Source organism: Mus musculus, chromosome 3 (assembly GCF_000001635.26).
Source record: "Mus musculus strain C57BL/6J chromosome 3, GRCm38.p6 C57BL/6J".
NCBI classification, from domain to species: Eukaryota; Metazoa; Chordata; class Mammalia; order Rodentia; family Muridae; genus Mus; species Mus musculus.
The window spans coordinates 59500739-59514340 of record NC_000069.6 but is presented as its reverse complement, the minus strand read 5'-3'; the positions used below and the strand labels follow the sequence as shown (position 1 = coordinate 59514340).

The following is a 13602-nucleotide window of genomic DNA, read 5'->3' as shown; positions in this document are numbered from 1 at the left end:
CTGTATGATAAAAACTTCAAATCTCTGAAGAAAGAAATTAAAGAAGATCTCAGAAGATGGAAAGATCTCCCATGCTCATGGATTGGCAGGATCAACATTGTAAAAATGGCTATCTTGCCAAAAGCAATCTACAGATTCAATGCAATCCCCATCAAAATTCCAACTCAATTCTTCAACGAATTGGAAGGAGCAATTTGCAAATTTGTCTGGAATAACAAAAAACCTAGGATAGCAAAAAGTCTTCTCAAGGATAAAAGAACTTCTGGCGGAATCACCATGCCAGACCTAAAGCTTTACTACAGAGCAATTGTGATAAAAACTGCATGGTACTGGTATAGAGACAGACAAGTAGACCAATGGAATAGAATTGAAGATCCAGAAATGAACCCACACACCTATGGTCACTTGATCTTCGACAAGGGAGCTAAAACCATCCAGTGGAAGAAAGACAGCATTTTCAACAATTGGTGCTGGCACAACTGGTTGTTATCGTGTAGAAGAATGCGAATCGATCCATACTTATCTCCTTGTACTAAGGTCAAATCTAAGTGGATCAAGGAACTTCACATAAAACCAGAGACACTGAAACTTATAGAGGAGAAAGTGGGGAAAAGCCTTGAAGATATGGGCACAGGGGAAAAATTCCTGAACAGAACAGCAATGGCTTGTGCTGTAAGATCGAGAATCGACAAATGGGACCTAATGAAACTCCAAAGTTTCTGCAAGGCAAAAGACACCATCAATAAGACAAAAAGACCACCAACAGATTGGGAAAGGATCTTTACCTATCCTAAATCAGATAGGGGACTAATATCCAACATATATAAAGAACTCAAGAAGGTGGACTTCAGAAAATCAAATAACCCCATTAAAAAATGGGGCTCAGAACTGAACAAAGAATTCTCACCTGAGGAATACCGAATGGCAGAGAAGCACTTGAAAAAATGTTCAACATCCTTAATCATCAGGGAAATGCAAATCAAAACAACCCTGAGATTCCACCTCACACCAGTCAGAATGGCTAAGATCAAAAATTCAGGTGACAGCAGATGCTGGCGAGGATGTGGAGAAAGAGGAACACTCCTCCATTGTTGGTGGGAGTGCAGGCTTGTACAACCACTCTGGAAATCAGTCTGGCGGTTCCTCAGAAAACTGGACATAGTACTACCGGAGGATCCAGCAATACCTCTCCTGGGCATATATCCAGAAGATGCCCCAACAGGTAAGAAGGACACATGCTCCACTATGTTCATAGCAGCCTTATTTATAATAGCCAGAAGCTGGAAAGAACCTAGATGCCCCTCAACAGAGGAATGGATACAGAAAATGTGGTACATCTACACAATGGAGTACTACTCAGCTATTAAAAAGAATGAATTTATGAAATTCCTAGCCAAATGGATGGACCTGGAGGCCATCATCCTGAGTGAGGTAACACATTCACAAAGAAACTCACACAATATGTATTCACTGATAAGTGGATATTAGCCCCAAACCTAGGATACCCAAGATATAAGATATAATTTGCTAAACACATGAAACTCAAGGAGAATGAAGACTGAAGTGTGGACACTATGCCCCTCCTTAGATTTGGGAACAAAACACCCATGGAAGGAGTTACAGAGACGGAGTTTGGAGCTGAGATGAAAGGATGGACCATGTAGAGACTGCCATAGCCAGGGATCCACCCCATAATCAGCATCCAAACGCTGACACCATTGCATACACTAGCAAGATTTTATTGAAAGGACGCAGATGTAGCTGTCTCTTGTGAGACTATGCCGGGGCCCAGCAAACACAGAAGTGGATGCTCACAGTCAGCTAATGGATGGATCATAGGGCTCCCAATGGAGGAGCTAGAGAAAGTAGCCAAGGAGCTAAAGGGATCTGCAACCCTATAGGTGGAACAACATTATGAGCTAACCAGTACCCCGGAGCTCTTGACTCTAGCTGCATATATATCAAAAGATGGCCTAGTCGGCCATCACTGGAAAGAGAGGCCCATTGGACTTGCAAACTTTATATGCCCCAGTACAGGGGAATACCAGGGCCAAAAAGGGGGAGTGGGTGGGCAGGGGAGTCGGGGTGGGTGGATATGGGGGACTTTTGGTATAGCATTGGAAATGTAAATGAGTTAAATACCTAATAAAAAATGGAAAAAAAAAGAAAAAGAAAAAAAAAAAACGAAAAAAAAAAAAAAGAAGGAAGAAGTAGAAATTAAAAAAAAAATAATAACTATGGTTATATCTTCCTTTGTGAAAATTATAACACTAGCTACAATGTTATTTCTCAACTTACTTCCATATTTCCTAATTCTTCTATCAAGGGTTTTAGGGAAGATGGTAATAAGTTGCAGACAATTTACTTTTTTTAATTATGAAATTATCTTTATTAAAATACTTTTGTGTTAATTCTTTGGTGTATGAAATGAATGGTTTCATTATATACACATATATATGTACACATGTATACATTTAGATAGATACTATTTTACTTCCCTCATATTGCTTCAATTCTTTTTTTTAAATTTTTTTTTATTAGGTATTTTCCTTGTTTACATTTTCAATGCTATCCCAAAGGTTCCCCCATACCCACTTTTAAGGTCCTAAATTCTAATAGTATTTTTCTATATAAGAACAAAAGTGGGGACTACAGTGTTCCATCAATTTACCACAAATCACATTTCTAGCACATTCATAGGTATTGGTGGGTTGCCATTGTTTTTCTATTAACAGTGCACCGATTTTTATTTCATTCATTTCAGAGTTAGAAGCTTATAACAACCTGAACAGACTCACATCGAATAAGCTTGGAGCTGTTGTTGTAGGAATTGAGTAAGAGAATAATAATACTTTTTAACACATCCTGGGTCCTCACAATATAAGCTTGACTTTTTCAAAGCTTGTCACCTAGCCATCATATTGCTATATCCTAGGAGATTTCGGTTTATAATTTTTCCTAGAAATTTTATATCAATATATCCTCAAAGGCATTAGTATCTGCTGTAATTTTTGCCATTGTAGACACAATTATAAAACCAGAGGAATAAACATCTTTATTGTCACAGCTATGGCATCTCTTGAAATATGAATTCCAGGTTTCACAAGTAGCTAACTTTATCTGCATGTAACTTACCTAAAATGTGTACTCATTATAATCTTGGTATGTTGGGTTTTATTTGACCTGGCTATAAAACAGTGTAAGGTTGCTGTTGTTCTTGGTTTAGTGTTTTTAAGTTAAAATGTTAGAAAATTTTTGAATATTTTAAGACATTAACAAAATAATATCTTAATATCTCATAACTTTTATCAACATTTCCACTAACATACAAAAATATGAGCAAGTTCTTTTTTACTTTATGAAAACAGTTTCCTCTGTACTATGGAAACTCTAATCTGAAAGATGAAGACTTTGTTATACATTTTGCCAGTTCCATAGTGCGTGATGTAGAAATAGACTTTACAGACTTACAGAACTCAGGCGAAATTACTGAAAGGAATTTCATAGTTCAGAGTAGATTATGAGCCAGTAGAACCCACCAGAGATTTCAGTTCTATTCTGGTCATAGTTACTTGTTAATGGAACCAGAAAAAAATCTTAGCTTTTAAGAAATATTATAACAGGAAAAATGATGTGCCTCTCATACATAAATTTTAGCTAAATTTAGTACATTATTGCCTTAAGTAAGCTTTTTAATGGTATGATATATTGTATACTGTTTAAGACTTCTACATGATTTCAGCTACTTTTTGTTCTTTATCTTGAAGGATATTAATATTTTAAGTTATTTTGCTAGTTTTCAAATATTAAAAACACAGTAAAATATAAACATGTACAAGGATCATATGATAGGCACTATTTGATATAAACATGTGAAGTATTCACTAATTCTAGCAGATATTAAGATGATAAAAATAAAAATGTGAACTCCACTGAAGTGCAATCCAAAGACAAAACACACACAATAAGGACTGAAAAGATGTAGTAGTAATTAGTCTCATGAAAAAAATAAAAAATTTGTGTAAGATCTTTGGTATACTTAAAATATGTATATTTCATAATAACTATGTTGATTTAAACACTGATCTTCAGTTTAAGATATGAAATTTTACATTTATTTACGTACATATATTTATAATTAAAGTCATCTATCAATAATTATCTCTCATATTTTCTGCAGTCACAGTTTCTGGGTACTCCTGTCAATGATTCTGAATTGTGTGCACTGGGGAACCACTGACACATGCAGACATCACAGGGTGAACACACCTTCTCACTCATTTCCCTTCAACCAATATCTCCAACCCTTAAGCACAGCCTAGTCCTCACTTTTAAGACAGAAGTTACCAGTGAGCTCGAGTTAATTTGTGAGACTGAGAATTCAACTTAGGGCCAACATATCAGTTTTATCTGTTGGTGAGAGTGAGATATTTCCTTGCATAACTTTAACAAGGGTTTTGTTGTGCTTCTGCTTGATTTACCTCTAAAGCTACAGGCTTACTCCTCAGTATCAATTCCCAGCTGCCCTTGAAGACTGTGTTTATGCGACCAAGTTCTTTCTCCAGGATAAAATTCTTGCAAAATACAGAGTGGATCCTTCTCGCATATGCATTATGGGAGACAGTTCTGGGGGTTCCTTGGCAGCAACAGTGACTCAGCTGGTATGTTGTGTGTGTTATATACATTTTAATCAGTTTATACAATTTAATTTTGCATTACAAAAGAAGCTGTGTTTCAGGTGTGTTTGTGTTACTTTTATACTGTTAAATGTGAAATTTAAACAAGTGTGATTATCCATTTTGCATGATATTACTTCAGATGTGGTTTTAGTGTCTAATGCAAGGGAAGGTATTTTAAGAGGTTGGGGGCAGGTTCTAGACTTTGAATCCAGGGCAGTATGCTTGCCAGGTATATATGCTACCAGAGGACTATGCAAACTTCACTCTTAAATGTAAACTGTTTCAAAATGTGGTTTTGATAAAGTTTCCTGAATTGCTCTGTAGTTTGTGCTGGCCTTGAACTTATGAGCCTCCTGGTCCAACAACTCAAAAACCAGATATTAGGAAACTGTAATGATCCTGGCTCAACCTGCCAATGATAGGAAAAAAATGAAACATTATTTATGAACCACTATATTCTTTACAATAATGGATTTTACACTCATGATTTGAGTTTCTATAGATAAAATATAAAAATTATCAATTTTTTATCAATATCATTGATGAGTGCATTAGTCACTCTTTTCCTCTGAGACTAAATATCTGGCAAGAAACTTTTAACAGAAAGAGGGGATTTTAACAGCTCCTATTGAAACATTCAGTGCATAATGGCAGGAAAGGTATGGCAGTGGAAACTGGTTATGACTATGGCAGTAGGAACATTGTACAGAGGGTAAAGCCATCTTCTGATTCTGTTGTAAGGGTCATACCCTTCCCACAAAGTCCAGGTTGGTGTCACAAGAGACTGTCACATGTAAAAAGATTGTGAGAAGCAGAGATGTGGCCGCAAAGTCGCCTTCCTGTGCTTCAAGGGTCAGATGCTTTGGGCTAGATTTGACCCTCTGACACATCTGACTAATTAAGGTTAAGACATCCATTGCTGTTCCTCACCAGGTGTTCAGTGTCCTAGATAAGTGTTAACACTGCTAACTATTCAGTAATTGTCCTCTTTGGTGAAAAAGGACCTTTACCTGGTCACCAGAGTCTCTACAGGGGATTTGGTATATGATATTTTGAAATTGTTTTATTGTACTATGATCCAAATTCAGGAGTTTATAATTAATGATGCTGATAGTAATGAGTATTTATGATGACTGTTATTTGAAAAAAAATTTATAATGAAGTCGAAAGTAAAGTTTAATACAAAAACTTAGAGGTAAAGAAAGTATTTCCACCATGAAAACTTGCTAGCTTTAGTACAGAGGGTATTAAAAGACAAAGGAATATAGTGGTTCAGAACAGCACAGGACTAATACAATTTGAAGCCCAGATCACCTCCCCAATATATTGTGGCATTTATTCCAGACTATTTTCATTTAAAGCATATGGAATATTCAATTACTACCTAGAGAATTAACGTTTTCTGTGTTAAGTGCAATAGTTTTTATTTAATGTGTGTGTGAGTGTGTGTGTGTGTGTGTGTGTGTGTGTGTGTGTGTACATGGGTTTATGTTAGTATACACATTTTAAATGTGTGTACTTACATATGCATGTTCACGTGTATGATTATGCATGTAGACTCCAGAGGTTGACATTGGGTGTCTTCTTCTATATTTCTCTACCTTAATTGTTAAAATGGGTCTTTAACAGGGCCTAAGATCTCTGAGTGAGCTAGATTTGCTGTACATTGAGATTCAGGATTCCCCTCGTGTCCACCCTATCCACACAGTGATGAGGTAGCAGGTGTATGCTGCTATGCCCAGGTTTCTATGTCCTGGCCATCTGTACTCAGCTCATCAAGCTTGTTTCAACAAATAATTTACTGAATGAGCCATCTCCATGTACTCCACATCTGATTGGAATAATTTCTCATCCATTTTCTTTTCTATTTCAATATGACATTAAAAGGTCAAGTACCTTATAACTTTCGTGTTCCTCAGGTACAAGCATGTATGCTAAGTCACTTGTAAGCCCTGATAAACATGAAGAAGCTGTAACAAACTGTGCTCATTGAAGAATATTTTTCTACTCTTCTGAAAGGCTTCATTTCATTTAAAAAATTCCTATTCTAAAACCACTGGGAAGTAACAAGAACCTGGAAAGATTCTCTTGAGGAAATTTTTCTTTCTTCAATTTCTTCCTGATGTGTACAACCTGTTTCAATTGTTATGTAATTTGAAATAGTACAGATGGTTAGTCTTGTGATGAGCTAAGGAACTCCACAGAATTCTTTCATTTTGTGTAAGTCCTTTTCCTTTATGAGGGCTTTATGACCTTGAGTAAATCCTCATGCTTTCCCACCCATGCACAAGTTCCAGAAATAATGACTCTGAGACTTAACCATATATGAATAAATCCCTAGACCACACATTTTAGCTTATTCCCACTAGCTTAATTATCCCACTTCCTCTATTCTAACTACCCCCATGTGGTTAATTACCTCTCCTCAGGTTCATTTGACCATCTTCCTTGGAGTTTGGGGCAAATCTTGCAGCATCTGACTCAATCCCAGAAATTCTCTCTCTCTACCAGAACTTCCACCTCCTCATTTCCTGTCTAAGCTCATAGACCAACAGCATTTTATTGACAAGTGATGCTTTTGTACATTGCACAAGAGATTCTCTCTGCACTTGAGAGCACTTTGAATAGTTTGGGATTTCTTAAAGAATGGCAGCAGTTATAGTCACTGATGCAGAGGTGCTGTAGAAGCTGGTGCTCTTGAGGTTCTCAAGCTCACAGGTGAAGTCTAGGTTCACTGTTACAGAGTGTAGAGGAGGGAAAGAATGTAGCTGCAGACTCAAGACTCCTCTTATTTCTAATAAGAAACAAGGGCTTCACATGCAACATTCCGCATCCTTTTCTGATGTTCTGATTTTCATAAATAATTCTGTCTCATCTATCACTGTTATCACACCATACTACTTAGATCAATGTTAAGTGCTTTCTTTATTATGCCATGGTCCATTAGACTAGACGTTATATGTTATATTGGCAATTGTATTTCATTATACTTGTAGATTTTTCTCACCATATTACTCAAGTCAAATATTCTTCTAGGGAAACTAGACATAATAACACATGATTATTATTATTGTAGAAATTGGGAAACTGAGGCAGGAGGAAACTATGTTCTAGAACAGCCTGAGATTCACAAGAAAGCTTTATTACAACAAAAGTTAAATCTCTTAAAAGAAACAAACAACAAATATATTGTAGTTGTTCTGTCATCATTACTAGGATGCTTCTGATCTTCCTGACCCTATTCCTGTTTGCTTGTTATATGTGAATACATGTGTAAGAAACAGAATATGCATTGTTCCTGAACAGATGAAATTAGAATGACGTACTCTCATGTCTAAGTTAATGAGTAAATTTTATGAGAAAAATCACTGATAATGTTTCAAATTAATAAATCAATTTTACTTCAGGCTATTAAAATAAAGCTTCCAATCCTTTTGTTTGAAAGTTATTGTCTCATTAATATTCATTATATTTCTAGCTACGAAATGATCTGGAATTCAAAAATAGAATCAAGGCACAAGCCTTACTATACCCTGCCCTACAGATGATTGACACCTTTCTGCCATCTCACCGAGAATATGGACACGGTCCAATCCTGCACAGGGAGATGATGCTACGGGTGGCATCTCTGTATGTGACTAAAGACTCATCGTTGATTCAGGCCTTACTGAGAAATGAGCACATGCCCGAAGGATCAAGGCACCTATTCAAGTTTGTTAACTGGAGTGACTTTCTTCCTGAGAAGTATAAAAAGAACCATGTTTACACTGAACCAGTGCTTGGAAAATTGAATGCTTCCTACCCAGCACTTATGGACAGCAGAATGTTTCCTTTGTTAGTCAATGACTCCCAGTTGCAGAATTTGCCCCTCACTTACATCCTCTCTTGCGAACATGATCCATTGAGAGATGATAGTTTCATTTACATCACTCGACTTAGAAATGTTGGAGTTCGGGTTATTCATGAGCACATGGAGGAAGGTGTTCATGGGGCTCTCTCATTCACTACGGGTTCAGTGGTTATACACCAAGGATTTAAAGTAAGAGATATGTATATTCGTTGGTTAGAGGAAAACCTATAAATTAGAGGTTCATGAAGCCATGAAGTGATCTAGTTAGAAAAGTAATCTGATAGCTGTATTTGAACTACTGTATGATGAATGGGCACAAAACAATCTGAGTTTGGGGTAAAACTATATTTCAGTTTGAATAAAGAGGACTGAATATGTTTGAGAAAGTTACTTCGTCTTCTAAATCTTAGAAATATTGCTAAAATGAGGATATTCACTTCATGATTGCCATTAATTGTCATTTGTCAGGAAAGATATATTCTGAGTCTTCAGAGCACTATAGGATAGTGCAAAAATGTGGTGACAGACAGGCTTGCAATATGGCTGGAATCTTGATGACTGGCTGGGTTGGCACATTCCTCTCCAGTACTCCAGAGGCAACAAGGTACAGAGATCTGACAGTCAAGGTTGAGAAGATCTATATAGCTAATGCTAGTACAACCATGGCTATAGAGTGGCATGCTGTCTCAAGAAAAGAACATTTCTAATAAATAGCAAAGAAAAGAAACCACGAGTGAGAAGAAAATGTGATAAGGTACTGTTGTAGTGACATTTGTATCGACTGAGCATTATAATGTACTTGTGCTATGGTTTTTCCAGTCATGTGCTGTCCATTCATTATTTCAGTCAGTTCTAGGTAAATTAAGGGAGTTGTTTTTGTTATTCATTTCTCATGGAATTTATATACTGCTTTTCAAGAGAACAATCTGTGTATTGGAGGAAACAGTTAACATCTTACTTCACATATTCCTAAAGCTCTTTAATGGAGGGATGGTACCCAGTCAACTACAGGCTGTAGGTATAATTACTTATAGTATTCTTTTGAATTCCTGAGGTGATCCACTGTGTGCGCAGACTGCATATCCAGAGAGTTATCTGAGTTGTTGATCTCCAGACACATTTGCTTTCCTATGATGATGGAACTCAAGTTCCTATCAGCACAAATGAATTCAAAATAGCTGCATTTCCACTAGGAAACCTTAAAATTAAAGCTAATTCTCTGAGGTCCTGGTCATTCTGCTGCTTGTGTAGGATTGTTTGACATGTTTAGTGCTTATTCTGTTTTTTCTTTTTTAAAAATTTATTTGGTTTATTTACTTTCCCAGTCTATGGCTCCTAAAATTGAAATCAATAGTCAGATTTTTTTTTTCTCTACACGGATATTTTTATTTTAACCGGTGTTCTTGGATACCTTTTTGTTTTGTTTTGGATGTTTTCTTTTTTTACATTTCAAATGTTTTCCCCTTTCCAGGTCTCCCCTTCAGAAACTCCCTATCTTATCATCCCTCCCCCTGCCTCTATGATGTTGCTCCCCTACCAAGCCACTCATTACTGTCTTCCAGTCCTAGCATTCACCTACACTGGAGCACCAAACACCCTCAGGGCAAGGACCATTCCTCCTTCGACTGATGTCCAACAAGGCCATCCTATGCCACAACTGTGGTCAGATGTCTCTACATGTATACTCTTTGGTTAATGGTACAGTACCTGGAAGCTCCAGGGAATCTGGGCAGCTGATACTATTGCTCCCCCCATGGAGCTGCAAACCCCCTCAGCTCTTTCAGTCCCTTCTCCAACTCCTCCACCAGGGACCTCACTCAGCCCAATGGTTGGCTATGAGCATCCACCTCTATATTTGTCAGGCTCTGGCAGAGCTTCTCAGGAGACAGCAATACCAGGCTCCTATCAACATGCATTTCCCAGCATCTACAATAGCATCTGGGGTTGGTGACAGTATGTGGGATGGATCCCCAGATGGGGCAGTCTCTGGATGGCTTTTTCTTCAGTCTCTGCTCCATACCTTGTCTTTATATTTCCTCCTGTAAGTATTTTGTTCCCCCACTGAAGCATCCACACTTTCCTGTCTTCCTTGTTGGGCTTCATATGATCTGTAAATTGTGTCTTGGGTATTCTGAACTTTTGGGCTAATATCCAGTTATTAATGAGGGCATGCCATGTATGTTTTTTGGTGACTGGGTTACCTCACTCAGGATGGTATTTTCTAGTTCTGTCCATTTGCATAAAAATTTCATGAAGTCATTATTTTTAATAGCTGAGTAGTACACTATTGTATAAATGTACCACATTTTCTTTATCCATTCCTCTGTTGAAAGACATCTGGGTTCTTTCCAGCTTCTGGCTATTATAAATATGACTACTATGAACATAGTAGAGTATGTGTCCTTATAACACGTTGGAGCATCTTCTGGGAATATGCCCAGGAATGGTGCAGATGGGTCCTCAGGTAGTACAATGTTAAATTTTCTGAGGCACAATTAGACTGATTTCCAGAGTGGTTTAGCACCTTACAATTCCACCAGCAATGGAGGAGTACTCTTTCTGTACATCCTCACCAGCATCTGCTGTCACCTGAGGTTTTTTTTTTTTTCCAATTTTTTATTAGGTATTTTCTTCATTTATATTTCAAATGCTATCCTGAAAGTCCCCTATACCTCCCCGTGCTCCCCTCTCCACCCACTCCCACTTCTTGGCCCTGGTGTTCCCCTGTACTGGAGTATATAAAGTTTGCAAGACCTAGGGGCCTCTATTCCCTATGATGGCCAGCTAGACCATCTTCTGCTACATATGCAGCTAGAGACACAAGCTCTGGGGGTACTGGTTAGTTCATATTGTTGTTCCACCTATAGGATTGCAGACCCCATCAGCTCATTGGGTACTTTCTCTAGTTTCTCTATTGCAGACCCTGTGTTTATTCCAATAGCTGACTGTGAGCATCCATTTCTGTGTTTGCCAGGTACTGGCATAGCCTCACAAAAGTCAACTATATCTGGATTCTTTCAGCAAAATCTTGCTGGCATATGCAATAGTATCTGGGTATGGTGGCTGATTATGGGATGGATCCCAGGGTGGTGGAGTCTCTGGATGGTCCATCCTTTCATTTCAGCTCCAATTTTGTCTCTGTAACTCCTTCCATGGGTGTTTTGTTCTCAATTCTAAGAAGGGGCGAAGAAGTGTCTACACTTTGGCCTTTGTTCTTGAGTTTCATGTGTTTTGCAAATTGTATCTTGGGTATTCTGAGTTTCTGGGCTAATATCCACTTATCAGTGAGTACATACCATGTGCATTCTTTTGTGATTGGGTTCCCTCACTCAGGATTACACCCTTCAGATCCATTCATTTGCCTAGGAATTTCATGAATTCATTGTTTTTGATTGCTGAGTAGTATACCATTGTGTAAATGTACCACATTTTCTGTATCCATTCCTCTGTTGAGGGAAAGCTGGGTTCTTTCCAGCTTCTGCTATTATAAATAAGGCTGCTATGAACATAGTGGAGCATGTGTCCTTATTACAAGTTGGAATGCTTCTGGGTATATGCCCAGGAGAGGCATTGCTGGATCCTCCAGTAGTAATATGTCCAATTTTCTGAAGACCGCCAGTCTGATTTTCAGAGTGGTTGTACAAGCTTGCAATCACACCAACAATGGAGGAGTGTTCCAATTTCTCCACATCCTAGTAAGCATCTTGTGTCACCTGAATTTTTTATCTTAGCCATTCTGACTGGAGTGAGGTGGAATCTCAGGGTTGTTTTGATTTGCATTTCCCTGATGATTAAGGATGTTGAGCATTTTTTCAGGTACTTCTTAGCCATTTGATATCCTCAGTTGAGAATTCTTTGTTTAGCTCTGTGACCCATTTTTTAATGGAATTATTTGATTTTCCAAAGTCCACCTTCTTGTGTTCTTTAAATATACTGGATATTAGTCCCCTATCTGATTTTGGATTGGTAAAGATCCTTTCCCAATCTGTTGGTGGTCTTTTTGTCTTATTGACAGTGTCTTTTCCTTTACAGAAGCTTTACAATTTTATGAGGTCCCATTTGTCATTTCTCCCCATTACAACACAAGCCATTGCTGTTCTATTTAGGAATTTTTTTCCCTGTGCCCATGTCTTCGAGGCTTTCCTCCCACTTTCTCCTCTATAAGTTTCAGTGTCTCTGGTTTTATGTGGAGTTCCTTGATCCACTTAGACTTGAGCTTTATACAAGGAGATAAGAATGGATCAATTTGCATTCTTCTACATAACTGCCAGTTGTGCCAGTACCAATTGTTGAAAATGGTGTCTTTTTCCACTGGATGGTTTTAGCTCCTTTGTCAAAGATCAAGTGACAATAGGTGTGTGAGGTCATTTCTGGGTCTTCAATTTTATTCGATTGATCTACCTGTCTGTCCCTGTACCAGTGCCATGCGGTTTTAATCACAATTGCTCTGTAGTACAGCTTGAGCTCGGGCATTGTTATTCCACCAGAGATTCTTTTATACTTGAGAAGAGTTTTTGCTATCCTAGGTTTTTTGTTTTTTTATTCCAGATGAATTTACAAATTGCCCTTTCTAATTCGTTGAAGAATTGAGTTGGAATTTTGATGGGGATTGCACTGAATCTGTAGATTACTTTCGGCAAGATAGCCATTTTTATTATATTGATCCTGCCAATCCATGAGCATGGGAGATCTTTCCATCTTCTAAGATCTTCTTTGATTTATTTTCAGAGACCTAAAGTTCTTATTATACAGATCTTTCACCTCCTTAGTTAGAGTCACACAAGATATTTTATATTATTTATGACTACTGTTAAGGGTGTTGTTTCCCTAATTTATTTCGCAGCCTGTTTATCCTTTGTGTACAGAAAGGCCATTGTTTTGTTTGAGTAAATTTTATATCCAGCTACTCCACTGAATTTGTTTATCAGGTTTAGGAGTTCTCTGGTGGAATTTTTAGGGTCACTTATATGTACTATCATATCATCTGCAAATAGTGATATTTTGAATTCTTCCTTTCCAATTTGTTTCCCCTTGACCTCCTTTTGTTGTCGAATTGCTCTGGCTAGGACTTCA

General features: G+C 37.7%; 1 pseudogene; it reads left to right on the top strand.

The window, feature by feature from the left end:
- Gm4856 overlaps positions 1–8760 on the top strand; it is a 29646-nt pseudogene extending 20886 nt beyond the window's left edge.
- The last annotated feature ends 4842 nt before the right edge of the window (positions 8761–13602 follow it).